The sequence below is a fragment of the Lycium barbarum genome, chromosome 9 (assembly GCF_019175385.1).
Source record: "Lycium barbarum isolate Lr01 chromosome 9, ASM1917538v2, whole genome shotgun sequence".
Classification (NCBI taxonomy): domain Eukaryota; kingdom Viridiplantae; phylum Streptophyta; class Magnoliopsida; order Solanales; family Solanaceae; genus Lycium; species Lycium barbarum.
In genome coordinates, this window is record NC_083345.1 from 106,188,422 (window position 1) to 106,206,364 (window position 17,943).

A 17,943-nucleotide genomic window follows, 5' to 3' on the forward strand; every position below is an offset into this window, starting at 1 on the left:
ATGTAATTGAGGTGTTTCATAAGACAATAACACAAAATGTGAGAAAAATGATGACATTGTATTAAAATATTCAACAAAAGATAATAAAATTGGTTAAAATAAATATTGCTAATTAATAAGCCATAAAGAAAATGACCATAATCTAAAACTACTAGGTCATGCTAAAATAAGTACGGCTAATAAGTATTAATTACATAACAAGAAAAAAAAACTTAAGTTATGTATTTTCATTCTCTAAACCAATTATGCAAAGCTAAAGAATAGATATCCAACATTATTGTCATTCCTAGTGGTAAATTGAATTTCTTTTGTTAGTATTAGTGTTGAGTTGGTTTTGGTTTGGACTTTATATGAGTTACTAACATCCATAGGATATAAAACTTGTTCACATTCAAAATCCTAAGTTCAAGCTTGATATGATAATAGATAAAAAATTACGAAAAAATTTAAGAAATATTTATAAATTACATTACAAATAAATATCTTTATGTATAAAATATTTTAAAAATTGAATACATGTAATGTCGGGTCGGTTTGGTTCGGTACGGTACTTTTTTTTAGCTAAAATCAAATCAAACCAATTATGGTCGGGTTTTTTTTTTTAACACCAAACCAATTCAAACGAAACCACTAGTTGAGTTTTTTTCTCGATTTAACTCAATTTATCAGTTTCGTGCGGTTTGTCGGTTTACTTTGTACACCCCTGTATTATTATGGATACTCGTTGGACAAATGAGCACAAGTAACGACAAAAGAAAAACGAACAGCAAAACATCGTGCGGCCGAAACCAGAATGATATGGAAGTAGAATATTTTTTCACACTAAATTGATTAGATGAATAAAAGTTTTTCTTCTTTTTGGTCCGATGAAATAAAATTAATACTAGTACAGTCAAACCTCTCTACAGTGATAGCGTTTGTCCGAAAATTTTATACCTGCTATAGTGAGGTGTTGTTATGTATATATACTGACATTTGATGTTTGAATCTCATTTAACTGTTATAAACAAAAGTACGCATAAATTTATTTTCTATACTTTTTTTTTTATATATGTTATCAACGAAAACAAAATACTTGTTAATTTTAAAATCTCGATTGATTTTTATGTTTCATTAATAAAAATTGAAGTGACTAATAAATTCATAACTAGTTTCCCGTACTAAGGAGCATATGCATTTTAAATTAATTGAAATTTTAAATGTTTCAAGTTTGACGTAAGAATTCTACAATTGTAGGTTGTTTCGTAAATTTCAGTCTCTTAGTAATAATATAACGCTTGAATTAACAAAGATTTTTGTCCAAACTTTCAGCAAAAAGAAATTCAATAGCTTTCTCTTGATGATTACCATAAATATTTTATTATTTTATTTTTATACATAATATATTTCCTACAAAAGATTACTTCCCCCAGTTCAAAAAGATTGTTCACTTAGCAATTTGCACACCTTTTAAGAAAATACTAACTCCCAAGCAAAAATAGGTAGTTTGACTAAACTATCTCAAATTAAATAATTATTGGGATTTGGTCATTTAATACCTAATAAGGGCAAATCTGAAAAAATAATGTTAATTCTTTCTTGATTAGGTAAGTGGACACCCTTTTTGAACCAAAAAATAAAGGCTAAGTTGACACTCTTTTTGAATCGGAGGGAGTATTACACAATATTTGAGTGTGACTGTTATAGAGAGGTAATTTTACAAAGAGTGTACCGCTAAAATGAACTCCACTGCTGTTATTGGTAGAATGTTGTTATAGAGAAGTAAAATATAACATGAAAAATCGGTTCCGGAGAAAATCAGGTCGTTATAGTGAAATGTCGTTATAATGAATGACAATTATATAGAGGTTTGACTGTAATACTAAACAAAATGGATCAAGATAATTTGAAGCTCTGCAAAAAAAAAAAAAAATCATGCAGAAAAATGAGACTTTAAATATCAAAAGAACAAGACTAAAGAAAAAGAAAGGGTATGGAATTTAATTTTTATACAATGATATTGCTTAAATATTTTAACTATTTAAAAGAGTACATGTTATAATTCATATTAACTTGAGAACCGTTTTTGATATTTAAAAATATACGTTATCCAACTCATTTCTAGTCATGGAGTTAAGATCAAAGGGGTTTATTATCCTTTCATAATGTGAAGGGAGTATTATTTTTCAAACACAAAATGTTAAGGGGGTAAAGCGAGTATTTTTATGACAAATTTAGTTGAGTGATTTTATAAGAGAAAAGGCCTAAGTTGAATGACCTTATTGATACAAAATAAAGTTAAATGATTTTACTACATAATTTTTCGCAGTGACCTTTTTGAGATATTTACTCTAAAGTAGAGAAAATTTTATATCACAAAATTACAAATATGTAAGCTTATTTTTATCTTTTTAAATTTTTTATTACAGAAAAAGATACTACTTATAAGTAGCTAAGTCATGTTTTGCAGCTGCCTTACATGTAAAGTTGAATAACAAAGTCAACAATGTGAACTAAACAAAACATTATTCAACATTATTGGATCTTATCTTGGCTAGTCTAACCCGTACAACAACAACAACAACAATGTACCCAGTGTAATTCCGTAGGTGAAATCTATGGAGGGTAGTGTGTACGATATCTTACCCAACCTTGTGGTTATAGAAAGACGATTTTCAATGGACCTTCGACTCAATACTTAAACTAGCTAATCTAATTATGCGGACCCTAATTAATGAAACGTTCTCCCATCAAACTTTACTAGCATCCCCATCTTCCTTGACACCATTGCTCTCTAATTTTCCATTTTCTTTCAATTCATCAGCCACTGGTTCAGGATTCTTCGCTTCTGTCTCTTTCTCTTTCTCTTCCTTTTCCTTTTCAACCTTTGCCCTCTCTTCTTCCTCAGCCTTTAATCTTGCTTCCTCCTTAGTAGTTTCAAGAGCTGTAATCAATCTCTCCAAGCAAGTGTCTACATTTTCCTTTGAAGACTTTGGCATTAGATTCTCAGCAACATCAGCAGGAGTCATATTCGTTTCCTCCAATAAACGACGAATCTCAGGAAAGTGATCATGAGATTCAACATCTAGATAATGCTTTGCACGCACCTTGAAGGACTCAAAGCAGCAGTATGATAACTCAATGTGTTTATCCATCCTACCCCTCCGAATTAGAGCATGATCAAGCTTTTCCACAAAGTTTGTGGTGAAAACAATTAGCCTTTCACCACCAATAGCTGACCATAGACCATCAATGAAATTCAATAGCCCAGATAAATTTACCTCGCTTGGCTTCTTTTCCGGTCCTAATTTCTTCACCTTCTCCTTGATGGCATCTTTCTCGTCTTTTACTTCCTCTTTCTCTTCTTTCTTCTTCTCCCTTTGGCTGGTAAGGTCAAAGGAAAAATCGATGTCTTCAATCACAATAATAGACTTACTTGTTGTGTTAATCAATAACTTTCTTAGCTCGGTGTTGTCCTTAACCGCTGTCAATTCAAGATCATAGACATCATATTGTAAGAAATTAGCCATAGCAGCAATCATGCTGGACTTACCAGTTCCAGGAGGACCATATAGAAGATAACCGCGCTTCCACGCCTTACCAACCTTTGCATAATATTCCTTCGACTTGCTAAATATTTCGAGATCATCTATAATCTCTTGCTTTTTGTTTGGATCCATTGCTAAAGTATCAAATGTTGATGGATGCTCAAACACTACTTGGCTCCACATTCTCCTCCTGTACCCACCATCTCCCGTGTTGTTTGTGTACAACTTCCTCTGCCTTTCTCTTATAGAAATTGCCTTCCCTTCGTCCAACACATACTTCAAGTATGAATTGGTCATAAGTTCCCTATTCTTCCGGTGAAACTTAAGCTTGAAATACCTCTTCTCATCCTCCCTTGGGTACCATGAAATTGTCTGTCTATTAGCAACTTATTGGCTAGAAATCCACCAAACCTTTTCCCCTTTATATTCATCGGTTACCCCCTCGTGATCATCCATAGTTAGTATGACAGATTGGCCATCTTTCACTACGTTGGCTTTGAGACGCTTAGCTTGTGTGGAGGAGTTTTTGCTAACGTACCTTTGTATACGGTAAAAATCGGGTATCTGCTGAGCCGGTAATACCGGTGACCGAGGGAAGAAAGAAACAAGCACATACGCGAAGACTTTCTTTCTGGATCGGAGGAGTGCTTGAACCGGGGAAAGAGAGGAACATCGCTTGGTCCGGCTTTTCCATGGCCGACTTCGTCGTGGCCGTTGGTCCGTTCCATCGTGGCCGTTGGTCCGTTTTGATTGTGGCCGGTGGTCCGTATGATCCGTTATACGATCGCCACGCGTCGGTAACGTGCTGCCATATTCAACTGCCAATCGTACGAGTGTCAGACCGTACGATCAACCTAATCCAACCTACTCCACTTCAGAGTTTTTTCTTTATTTTTTAGACACACTTGTTGTATGAAGCCCATGGGGCAATGCTATAAATAGGGGTCATTGCCCTACTTTTAAAGGGTTGGCTTCTTGAACTTCATAACACTTGTAATAGCAAAATATATACAAATTCTCTCTATCTCCACACCAGATTTTGGTCCGGATTATTGCGCTCATTACTCAAATCTGCTCAATCAAACAATCTTCATGCATTACTAGATACAAAATCTATAGTAAACCGCTGATTATTAGTTGCTTCTTCATTGCATACTCATATATTTCTTTCCTCTATCAAATAGACCAAGGCACACCACATATCCTATACCTCACTCAAAAATTCAATTGATTATCCAAATTCGGGGTAAACAGTTTGGCGCCCACCGTGGGGCTAGGATAATAGTGGTCTTTAGTCTTAATCCCTACCTTACCCATCAGAATCGAAAACATCTTCTGTTCGTCTCTGAAAAAATGGACTAAATGGCTAGCAGTGGGCAATCTGGTCACGTCAACAACAACGAGATCGTGGCCGAAAATAAAGGCAGCGGTCCACGGGGATTACCAAACCTCGTTAATTCGAGGGAGGGCCTCAACCATCAAAACACCGTGGATCAGAAGAATGCCGTCCATCCGGCCACTGACCCTTTAAATACTCACAATTCAATTACTTTGTCCCGGACACAGGGCCGGAAAGAACTGGATACCCCGAATGATAATATCAACTTACGTTTAATTTTTGAAATGTTACAGGAACAGAGGGCAGCGATTGCCGAACAAGGAATCGCAATTGCCCAATTGCAAAGTGGAGGAGATAAATCGACCCCGGAGAAGACGAAAGATGTTGCCGAACCCAAATGAGATGAGGCACGGATGGTTGAGAGCAATGGGTCCGGACCCTCCACCGGGATTCTGAAAATGCTCGAAACTTTGGCAAAGCGGGTAGACTTGACCGAAAAGAGGGTGGAAACATACAACTCTCGGGTGGACCAAATCCCGGGGGCTCCCCTTTATTGAAAGGGCCGGATTCGAAGAGGTACATCCTAAGGCCTTTTCCTCCGAGTGCAGCTCCGAAATTAATCCCGAAGAGGTTCAAAATGCCGGACATCCAGAAATATGACGGCAAGACTGACCCACACGAGCAGGTGACCTCATACACCTGCACTATAAAAGGCAATGATATGGAGGAAGACGAAATTGAATCGGTATTGCTGAAAAAGTTCGGGTAAAATCTGTCAAAAGGAGCATTGACGTGGTACGACCATCTGCCCGAGCATTCGATCACTTCTTTTGAAATGCTCGCCGATGCCTTCATAAAAGCTCACGCCGGTGCTAAGAAGGTGCAGGCCCGTAAGGCAGATATTTTCCGTATAGCCCAGAGAGATGACGAATTACTGCGTGAATTTTTCAACCGATTCAAAAGGGAACGAATGGAGCACCCCCGGTTCCGGAGGAATGGGCTGCAAAAGCTTTCACAAAGGGGCTCAATGTTCGGAGCTCAACGGCCTCATTCAAACTAAAGGAAAGCTTGCTGGAGTACGAGGCTGTGACATGGGCTGATGTCCATAACCGATACGAGTCGAAGATTCGGGTGGAGGATGATCAACTAGAGCTTCCCCCGGGGCCAATAAATATGAACAGAAGTTTTGAGAGACCAAGGAAAAATTACGAACCGGAGGTCGGATTATCGAGGGAAAGGTATCGGCCATATACCCATTCGGAAAAGCCAAGTTTTATGTCGGAGAAATCCAGGGTTGGCCCGAGCCATTTCCCCAATCGGGGGGATAAACGGGTCGAACTCCCGTCGAACAATCGGGGTCTCTCATTCAGGAGCGATGCCGGAAGCTCTGCCGGCAACAAGGATTTGCCGAAGATAGCGGAGTACAACTTCAACGTCAGCACCTCAAGCCTCGTCTCGGCTATTGGCCGTATCCCGGATGTAAGATGGCCAAGACCTCTAAGATCGGATCCGGGCCAACGGGACCCAAGCATGGTATGTGAATACCATGGAACCCATGGTCACAGAACCGAGGATTGTCGCCAGCTAAGAGAGGAGGTAGCCCGGTTATTGAAGAATGGTCATATCCGAGAATTGCTGAGTGAACGAGCCAAAAGTCACTACAAGGAAAGGGAGACTCATAAAAGGGTCGAGCCAGTAGAACCCCAGCATATAATCAACATGATAGTTGGAGGTACCGATGCCCCTCGAGGGCCGGTGATGAAACTGGCCAAGGTTTCTGTTGTTTGCGAAAAACGCAGTTGGGATTATTTACCCGAGGGTTCTATCTCTTTCAGCAACCAGGATGCAGAAGGCATCATTCAACCGCATAAAGATGCATTGGTAATTTCTATACTTATCTTTAAACTTAGGTTAAATGTATTTTGATTGACCCAGGTAGCTCGGCCAACATCATCCGGTGGAGAGTGGTCGAACAGTTAAGGTTGCTCGATCAGATCGTACTGGCAGCCCGGGTACTCAGCGGATTCAACATGGCGAGTGAAACCACAAAGGGGGAGATCTCGTTGTCGGTGAACATCGATGGCACTATCCAGCAGACGGTGTTCTACGTGATCGAAGGGGATATGAAGTATAAGGCATTACTGGGAAGACCTTGGATATATAGCATGAGGGTCGTGCCCTCAACATTGCATCAGCTGCTGAAATTCCCAACCCCGAAGGGGATAAAAGTCATCCGGGGTGAACAACCCGCTGCAAGGGAGATGTTCGAGGTCGAGGAAGTGATACCTCAGCCCAAAAAATCGGAGCACAAGGAAGAAGATCCAACCGGAGGACCGAACGCTAAATAGCAATCAAAGCACACGGGTTTGGGCCCGAGGTATGAAAAGGATGATTTTGATGTACCGAGGTCATTCGTCATGCAGGATGACTCGAATGCGACCAAGTCAACAGTAGAGGAGCTGGAGCAGATCATCTTGTTCGAATATCTACCGGACAGAAAGGTATACCTGGGCACGGGGTTAACCTCGGAGCTCAGGAACAAGTTAATTGAATTTCTTCGAGCTAATGCAGATTGCTTTGCATGGTCCCACATAGACATGACAGGTATACCACCGGAGTAACAACTCACAAGCTCAGCTTGGACGGGAGGTTTCCCCCGATGAAGCAGAAGAGAAGGCCCATGGCAGAAGCGAAACACGCCTTCATAAAAGACGAGGTAACAAAGCTTTTAAAAGTAGGTTCTATCCGGGAGATAAAGTACCCGGATTGGGTAGCTAACATAGTGGTGCCGAAGAAAGGTAATAAATTTTGAATGTTTGTTGATTAAAAGGATTTAAATAAAGCATGCCTGAAGGATTCATTTCCGTTGCCTCACATCGATAGAATGATCGATGCGACGGCCGGGCATGAGATGTTAAGTTTTCTCAATGCCTACTCCGGGTATAACCAAATTCGGATGCACCCGGAGGATCAAGAGAAAACATCCTTCATCACCCGATATGGGACTTACCGTTATAATGTCATGCCTTTTGGATTAAAAAATGCCGGTACAACTTACCAACGCCTAGTTAATGGAATGTTCGAAGAACAAATAGGGAAAACAATAGAAGTTTATATTGACGACATTGTAGTCAAGTCCCTGGAAATAGAGGACCATTTAAAACATTTGCAGGAAACCTTCGATGTGCTCCGCAAGTATAACATGAAGCTCAATCTGGAAAAATGTGCCTTCGGGGTTCGGTTCGGCAAATTTTTGAGTTTCATGGTGTCAAAACGGGGGATCAAAATCAACCCGGATAAGATTAAGGCCATCGAGGATATCGAGGTGGTGAATTACGTCAAAGGAGTACAAAGGCTCACCGGGAGGATAGTGGCGTTGAGTCTCTTCATATCAAGGTCCTCGGACAAGAGTCATCGCTTCTTCTCCTTACTGAGGAAGAAGAACGACTTCGTTTGGACACCGGAGTGCCAAAGAGCTTTATAAGAATTAAAGAGATACTTGTCCAGCCCGCCGTTGTTGCACACACCAAAGGCGGACGAGCAGCTCTTTCTCTACCTTGCTGTCTCCGATATAGCGGTAAGTGGCGTTTTGGTCCGAGAAGAGTCAGGTACGCAATTCCCTATCTATTATGTAAGTAGAACTTTGGGGGATGCGGTGACCCATTATCCTCACTTGAAAAAATTGGCATTGGCATTGGTAAGTGCTTCTAGAAAGCTCAAGCCCTACTTTCAATGCCATCCGATATGTGTAGTGACTACTTACCCCCTAAAAAACATCATGCATGAACCGGAACTATCGGGCAGATTAACCAAATGGGCCGTAGAAATTAGCGGATATGATATCGAATACAAACCTCGAACGACCATCAAGTCCCAGATCTTGGCCGATTTTGTGGCAGATTTCGCCCCGGCTATGGTCTTCGAGGTTGAGAATGAACTTCTGCTAACCTCGGGGAAAGCCTCGGGCATTTGGTCACTACATATGGACGGAGCCTCGAACCTCAAAGGTTCTGGGCTAGAAATCGTCCTTAGAACCCCGACCGGGGATGCCGTTCCACAATCTATTAGAACTGTTAAATTGACTAACAATGAAGCCGAGTATGAGGCTATGATTGCAGGTTTGGAATTAGCCCGGAGTATGGGGGCCGAAATAATCGAGGCGAAATGCGATTGGCTCTTAGTCGTAAACCAGGTGAACGGCGTCTTCGAGGTCAAGGACGAACGGATACAGAGGTATCTGGAAAAAATCCAGGTGGTACTACACCAGTTTAAATAATGGACCATGCAGCATATACCGAGGGAGCAAAACAGCGAAGCCGATGCATTGGCGAATTTGGGATCTTCGGTCGAAGGGGAAGAAATCGACCCCGGGACTACGGTGCACTTGTTGAACATGGCGATAGAAAATGGACATGCCGAAATAAAAACAATGGGTTTAACTTAGGATTGGCGCAACAAGTACATCGACTATTTGCGTGATGGAAAGCTCCCGAATGACCCAAAAGAATCACGGTCATTAAGGACCAAAGCTGCGCGTTTTTGCTTGGTGGACGGCCAATTGTATCGGCGGTCTTTCTTCCAACCCCTGGCTAAGTGTTTGGGCCCCGGGGAGATGGAGTATGTGATGAGAGAGGAGCACGAAGGAACCTGCGACAACCACTCCGGTGCAGAAGCTTTGGTCCGAAAGATCATCAGGGTCGGTTATTACTGGAACCGGATGGACGAAGATTCGAAAAGTTTTATCCGAAAATGTGACGGGTGTCAGAGACATGCTCCGATGATTCACCAGTCTGGGAGTTGCTGCATTCAGTGGTTTCACCTTGGCCTTTCATGAAGGTGGGAATGGACATTGTCGGTCCATTACCATGGGCACCAGGTAAAGCCCGTTTCATTCTGTTTATGACTGATTATTTCACTAAATGGTTGAAGCGCAGGCCTTTGAAAAAATCAGAGAGAAGGAAGTCATTGACTTCATATGGGACCACATCATCTGTCTCTTCAGCATCCCTGCTGAGATAACTTGTGATAACGGATCCCAGTTCATGGGTGGCAAAGTCAACGATTTCCTCGAGGGGTTGAAGATCAAGAAAATTGTATCAACTCCACATCACCCGTGTGCAAACGGACAGGTGGAATCCACGAACAAGACAATAATCCAAAATCTGAGGAAAAGACTTGAAGCGTCAAAACATCACTGGAGGGAAATATTACCAGAGGTGTTGTGGGCATACAGAACCACATCAAAATCAAGTACAGGAGAAACTCCTTTCTCGTTGGTCTACGGGGCTGAAGCCCTTATTTCGGTAGAAGTTGGTGAACCCACACTCCGGTTCAGCTATACTACCGGGGAGTCAAACGAGGAGGCCATGGCCGTAAAACTCGAACTCACAGATGAACTTCGCGAAAACGCGTTAGTCCGTATTGCAGCCCAGAAACAGAGAATGGAAAGGTACTACAATCGAAGAGCCAATTTTCGACATTTCCAAGTTGGGGACTTGGTGCTTCGAAAAGTTACCTTGAACACCAAGAATCCCAACGAAGGAAAACTGGGTCCGAACTGGGAAGGTCCGTATAAGATAACCGGGATAACGGGCAAAGGATCGTACCAGCTGGAGTCCATGGACGGGCAACGGTTGCGCAATAATTGGAACATGGCTCATCTGAAAAGATACTACTGTTAAGGTATGGACTCCCCGTGTTTTTCTATTTAACCTTTCTCTTTTGCAGAAAAATCGAGAGCCGGATAAAGTTAGGGTTTAGGCCTAAAAACACGTGTTGCACTCTTTTCCTTAGTACGGTTTTGTCCCAAAATGAGTTTTTCGATAAGGTTTTTAATGAGGCAACAAGTACAACGTGTTACTCGACGAAGACGAAGACGAAGACAAACGCCCAGAAACTCGGGGTCACACCCAACGAGTAGGGACTTAATAGCACTCACCCGATCTTGCAGCTCGGATAAGAGCTAGGGGACTATCATACCCACTTCGAAGTTTACCCCGGTTAGCTAAAACCGGAGGCCGCCCTCAACAAAACAAAACCGGACCTTCAATATTAGGTTCCGATGTAAGGACCAAACGATCAGAACGAATCGTGTCCACACAATATTTGCTACGGTAAAACCAAGAACCAGACCTTCTGCATTAGGTTTCGATGTAAGGACCAAACGATCAAAATGAATCGTGTCTATTTAGTATTTGCTACGGCAAAGGCAGAAGGAAAAAATTCATTCTCATGTATACAAACACTTGCAATGCAAAAATTATCAAAAGTTTGGATAACGATATCTCGGATGTCTTCCTTTTAAAACACTTTACCCCGATGATAACCGCCGTATTTCGGAACTACTTCATTCATACATCCTATACCGGGCACTACGGTCGAAATTCGACAATGGAAACAAGGTCATAGCGAACCAAGCCAAAATCGTTAACCCCACAAACGGGGACTTTTACATCAAAATTTAGCTAAGGCTGAGACTCAGGTGTTCAAATATACCGGCCCTAAAAACGCCCGTCGTGATTCGGAGACGTCCAAATTCACAAAGCGTAAGATAAGTCCCATGGGCAAAAACTCCATAAGATTCCCGGACGACATACACCGGAGGAGGAGAAAAAGCTGACATGTAGGCACAGTCAGAAATAATGACTCCTTAAAAACGAATCGACAATTCGGGCGGAAGTCATAACAAACATTCATTCTAAGAAAAGAATCAAGGAAAATGCATGTTCTATTTATACAAAGGATTTTACATCGGAGACCACGACAAAGGCAAAAAATAAAAAGGCTAAGTACAGGCCTTAGCCAATCCGGAATGGCTGGAGCCGGAGTGTTCGGACACTGTCCGCTCAGAGTCGTCGGAGTCATCCTCGAGGGCACCCTTAGCCTCTTCCTCGATTCTTTTAGCCTCGAGAATAAGGGCCGGAAGATCCGTAAAGCCATGCTCGGCTTGCTCAAGAGTGATCCTCCAAGACTTCCATTTTTCGTACTCAGTAGTAATAGTGGCATAAGCCTCGGCGGCCTCCACGCTCTTCAGAGCTTCCTCCAAAGCGGTCTCGGCCTGGGCTAACTTTGCCGCCAGAACATCCCGAGCCTCTCCGAGGACATTTTACATGTGGATGGCCGACTCGAGCTCGACCTTCAGAGCGTCATTAGCATCGGCCGTCTCCTTAAGCTCGGTTTTCAGATCATCACTTATCTGGGCCCTCTTCTCCGCCTTTTCCTCGAACACCCTCATACGCTCTTTGTATCCGGCACTCTTAGATTCAACCAGCCGATTCCTCTCGGCCAAGCTCGTAGCATCAGACTTCACCAAATCCAGCTCCCCCTGGAGTTGAGAGAGGGTGGTTTTGAGCTCACCAAGCCTCAAGAAAAATTGAGCGTTGTCTCGGCTAAGGCCGATCTTGTCCGCTTCGAGACGCCGGTTATATTCGACCATCTCGACCAGCTCACCCTTTAATTGATGATTCTCGGCCTTTGTTGCATCGAGCTTGGGCCTGAGGTTAGAAAGAGCAACTGCTTGGTTCAACTCATCCTCCTTCACCCGCAGGAGGTGCAGATATTTCTCCGTTTTACGGCTTTGAGCATCCAGTTGGCCCTTGAGATCATCCACCTCTTGCTGGGCACGAACGAAAGCCTCGTTGACGAGCACCACACTCTGCAAATGAAGCAAGTTAAAAAGCTTGAACAAACGAGACTAAAATTCTCAATGAAATTATGCAAAGGTAGTTGATAGGTTTACCCGATTGCTCGCGTGCATACCCTCGTTAATGAGGCATTGCCAAGGGACCCCGTTCATCTTTCGCTTGTCCGAGTCCGAGACCAGGGGCCTCAGGTAGCTTGTCACACCCACCTGTCGAGAAAGAAAGCTACAATCCTCGGGAATGGTGATCATAGCCGACCTTGTCCTCCTCAGTTCCACACTTGGGGCCAGAAAGGTGCGCACCAGGCTATCTCTGGCACCGGACTCGGTGGTCCGACTATCCGCCCTCGTGGCTCGAGGGATCGGAAGATGTCCGAAACCTGCAGCTTCACCGTTTGCACAAGGAGTGTCCGAAAACATGTCTTCGAATTAATCCGACCTTGAGGGCTGAATTGGGGAACCCGGATGGACTTCAGCAGCTTCAGCAAAAGCAGGGATCTCCGTAGTTGCGGCAGTCTCATGGTCCGGCAGCGGACCCACATCCCTAGGGACTTCCGCCTCGGGGACCGGCTTAGTCCTCTGACCAGCCTCGGCAGGAGCCCTCTCGGACCTCCTCGTCCTTTGCAAAGGGGTTTCTTCGGGCGAGGCATCACCTGAAATATCGATAAATTCAACCGACCTTATAGGAAGCGGACAATGAATTTATTACAAACCTGTTCCACCTTATTAAAAGAATTCAGACTTACGCTTGTTGTTCCACCTTTCCGGAAAAGGCATGTAGTCGTCCGGGACAATGTCCGAAGTCGGCACCCGGACATATCGCTCCAACCAGCCCCTGTCTCTCTCTTCGTCCATTTTTGAGAAAAATGGATTTCGGCTACGCTTAGCGAGTTTTATTATGCCACCCCGGAACAACCTCGGGGAATATAAGCGTATCAAGTGGGCCAGCGTGAGCTCCTTCCCGCCATTATTGGCCAACAGCCGGAGGCAAGCCACACCCTCCAAACGATCGGGCCAATCTGTGCCAAGGTTACGTTATAGGTCCGGCACATGTCTAAGATGACCGGATCTACCGGGGGGTCGAGCTTGAGAGTGAAAGGGTAAGTATAAACGTATAAGAAACCTTCCTGATGGTCGGTAACTGATTCGCTTGGCCCGGGGGAAAAAACTTGAACTAAACGGGTGTCCCACCCACAATCAGCCCGGACTAAGTTAAGTTTTCCCTCGGTAATGGATGAGGGATATCGTCTCACATCAAACCTTCTATCGGATACCGGAGAAGGCTTTTCAACCTCGAAATCTTTGTTGAAGTTCGGTTTGGCCGGTATGATGTCCGATGCGGTGGGTTCGAAGGTAACCTCCCCCTTGGCCGGAGAAGTTGGCTCGATTTCTTGAGAAGAAACTGAGGGGACATCATGGGAAGCGGTTTCAGTACTGGAAGCCATTTGAAGATATGGGAAAATAGAGTTTGGGAGAATGCAAAAAAAAAGTTTAAAAGTGAAGGTTACAGTAGAAGAATTCGAAAATGGCAAAGAACGAAAGGAGGAAGCAGCAACACGCAAGAACGACAAGTGAAGAAATTGGCAGTATCGTTTCTTTTTCACGTAGTGCAAACAGCAGATCAACAAGAAATGTGAGTTTTCAGATGATTATGAGTAAAGAGATGAAATGGGTAAGAGGCAAAAAACTTGAAATAGAGAGGTGAAGAGGTAAAGATGTAAAAATGTTGAAGTGAAGAGGTAAGGGAGGTTTTATAGGCATGGGATCGGGCGGTTACAAGAGCCCAGCCAACCGGGGAAGGCCACGTGTCCCATAATTAATGAGAATTGACTTGAAACGACGTGCGTTACGGCGGTTGTCAGAGCTGACCATCCGAGATATGACACGTGGCCGATGGCAGAGGGACGTGACGCAACTGTTCCCGCCAAAATGAAAAGATAATAACGGACGAATGGAGCCACCGGTTCCTTGATTCATCCACTTCCCGTTACTCCGATAAAACTTCGGTCCGGAAAGTGTGGGGACTATCTGTATACGGTAAAAATTGGGTATCTGCTAAGCCGGTAATACTGGTGACCGAGGGAAGAAAGAAACAAACACATGTGCGAAGACTTTCTTTCTGGATCGGAGGAGTGCATGAACCGGGGAAAGGGAGGAACATTGCTTGGTCCGGCTTTGCCATGGCCGACTCCGTCGTGGCCGTTGGTCCGTTCCATCGTGGCCGTTGGTCCGTTTTGATCGTGGCCGGTGGTCCGTATGATCCGTTATACGATCGCCACGAGTCGGTAACGTGCTGCCATATTCAACTGCCAATAGTACGAGTGTCAGACCGTACGATCAACCTAATCCAACCTACTCCACTTCAGAATTTTTTCTTTATTGTTTAGACACACTTGTTGTATGAAGCCCATGGGGCAATGCTATAAATAGGAGTCATTGCCCTACTTTTAAAGGGTTGGCTTCTTGAACTTCATAACACTTGTAATAGCAAAATATATACAAATTCTTTCTATCTCCACACCAGATATTGGTCCGGATTATTGCGCTCATTACTCAAATCTGTTCAATCAAACAATCTTCATGCATTACTAGATACAAAATCTATAGTAAACCGCTGATTATTAGTTGCTTCTTCATTGCATACTCATATATTTCTTTCCTCTATCAAATAGACCAAGGCACAACTACATATTCTATATCTCATTCAAAAATTCAATTGATTATCCAAATTCGGGGTAAACAACCTTTCAATTGCAACATAAGCTTTGCTACGCTCGTACCATCCATCAGTTTCATACTCATGAAAACTAATTTGCATATAAGGGTAGAAATAGCTAACAATTTTATCAGTATACCTCTTAATATGACCACGAATTTCGTGAGGGAAATAGTTCTGGTACATGGTCCAGACGAACACCATTGTTGCAATAGCTGGACCTAATTGAGTCCAGACTTGTTCCATCATCATCATTATGTTCTCTTTCTTTTTTCACTTGCAGTATAATTGAAAAAAAAAAAAAAACACTACGAATGTGTGAATGTTTGTTCACTAGATATAATGGCCTTTATATAGAAAACCAAGTTTTTCATTTTTCATTTTTAAAAGGTGTAGTGACCATATTTTCAAAAGAAACTGCGGAGTAGATACCAAGGTGGGACCACTTTTTCTACCGTCCAATAAACTAAATTAATTTCTTGTCCTGATCAGATGACTTCATTCATATACAAGTAGCTTCATCAGAACTGTTACGGGCTGCCTTCATTGTGCCTTGGCGCCCGTAACCCTGCATGCCCCGAGCGGGCCAAACGAGTGTCAGCCGCGCTGGCAGTGCCAACCGCACAGCCGCACAGGCAGTGCCAGCCCACAGGCAGTGTCAGTCGCACAGGCAGTGCCAGCCCACAGGCAGTGTCAGCCCCGCAGAATGTTACGGGCTGCCTTCATTGTGCCTTGGCGCCCGTAACCCTGCATGCCCCGAGCGGGCCAAACGAGTGTCAGCCGCGCTGGCAGTGCCAACCGCACAGCCAGTGCCAGCCCACAGGCAGTGTCAGTCGCACAGGCAGTGCCAGCCCACAGGCAGTGTCAGCCCCGCAGGCAGTGTCAGCCGTGCGGGCGACGTGCACCAACATGGGTGCCGAAGGACGAGAGTCCACAATCATCATAGATATGCTCCATTGCATATCCTAGGAGCAGCAAGGGAGTGTAGCAAGGATCTGAGATAAGCCCACGGGTCGTCGACGCTCGAGCGACCCCGTGCGAGCCTGAGTGTCAGTCCCGAGCATTTCCGAGCCACAGATGGAATCTTGGGATTGCGGGTGAACACACTCTTCCTAGGATGTTATTGAATATGCTTACCAAGTTTGGCGGCATTTGAACATCATTTACCTAAGGGCTTGACTTAGCCAAGGAGCATTGTCAGTGTCAAAGCTCCTAAGGCCATATCGCGTTCCACGAGCATGGGAATGAGATGAAACTTCATGGAGGAGTGAAGGAAGTCAAGAGAAAGAGTTAGGAACAGGCGGCGCTTCATTTGGAGTTCGAATCATCAAGAAAGACCAAGTGTGATTCTCGGGCAGAATCATGTCCAGTGCTAAACCTTGGGCTTTTCTTTTTAAAGCATATATAAGGAGGGCAGGGGTGTCTCAGCTCAGCCAGCCTCCCCCGTACGTGCCACCATCAAGCCGTACTAAGTGAGCATCCTTGGGGGAACAACCTCAAGGGCCTGCCTAGGCATCCCCATTGGATCCTAGGTACCCATACGAGTCACGCAACTCTATGGGCGGCGCTCGGCCACAGGCCAGCGTTGGGCGCCCAACGAGGGCCGGAGGCTTGACGTATGGACCGACTATGCCCTGCGGGCTATCCTTGAGAATAAGAAATCCCTCCGTGCCAATTGAACACTCGAGGCATCCATCCTAAGAGCCTCGTGTGTTGACTTGTGAGCTTGGCTCAGGTTCAGCCTAGCGAGCAAGGGTCCGTTGGCCTAGACGTGCAGTCGTAGGGCGACGCTGCACCGTGCAAGATGGAAGTATGTCGCGAGGGCTACATTTAGCAAAGCCGCATCATAGGCATACTACAAAGAACACCCATGACATAGGCCAAGGATTCAAGAGTTGCCCTACTCAGGCGTCGCACCGCTCGGGCGTACAGGCACCCAACCAGTATCAAGCCAGAGGATTGGACTGTGCGCGCACCCGCGACGCTCAGCTCCTGGCGAGGGACTGTCATGTCCATAGCCAACCCCAAGTGTGAGTGCAGGCAAAGACAGGACATATGAAACCTGCCACAGGGGCATTCTAGCAAGGCAAGGCCAAAGCCTTGACATCGTCTCAGCAGCACCGTTGAAGCTAAGCCTCCAAAGCCATGGACATAAGATCATGCCATGAGTCCTGGGACTATCATTAGGCTGGCTCGTAGTCCGCCTGGACTACGAGCGCCGCACGGGCCATTAGTGTACCACAGACACTATAAAGGAGGCGGCCCGTGACAGAACTATTGAACCAAGATAGGTACACTATGTTGTCACTTTGTCATCTGATTTAAGATTATTTATTCAAAGTTTGCTTTGGGAGCTTCCGAGTAAGAACTACAGTAATGATTTGGATGGATCCTAAGGGGTCGTTTGGTGCATGATATATGCTGAGATATTCCAGCACTAATTTTTATATCTATTTGGTAGAAGATATAAATTTATTCATAAATTTATACCTTGTACCAAATAAGGTATAAAATGCATCTCATCCCAAGAGATGAGATATCCCTTCTTATCCCACTTATACTGGGATTATTTTATACCATCTTTTAGATGGTATAAAATAATCCCAATAGATGGGATAATTAGTTCCGGAATTATAATTTCCGGATAATTTTAACTACCTACCAAACGACCCCTAACATTTTCAAAGAGATCATCATCTATTATTACGTCATTGTGATTACG

The 17,943-nt window shown here is 44.0% G+C and overlaps 1 pseudogene; it reads right to left on the reverse strand.

The window, feature by feature from the left end:
* Positions 1 to 2,669: 2,669 nt before the first annotated feature.
* LOC132611361 (AAA-ATPase At3g28580-like) lies at positions 2,670 to 15,675 on the reverse strand (annotated as a pseudogene).
* Positions 15,676 to 17,943: the final 2,268 nt, after the last annotated feature.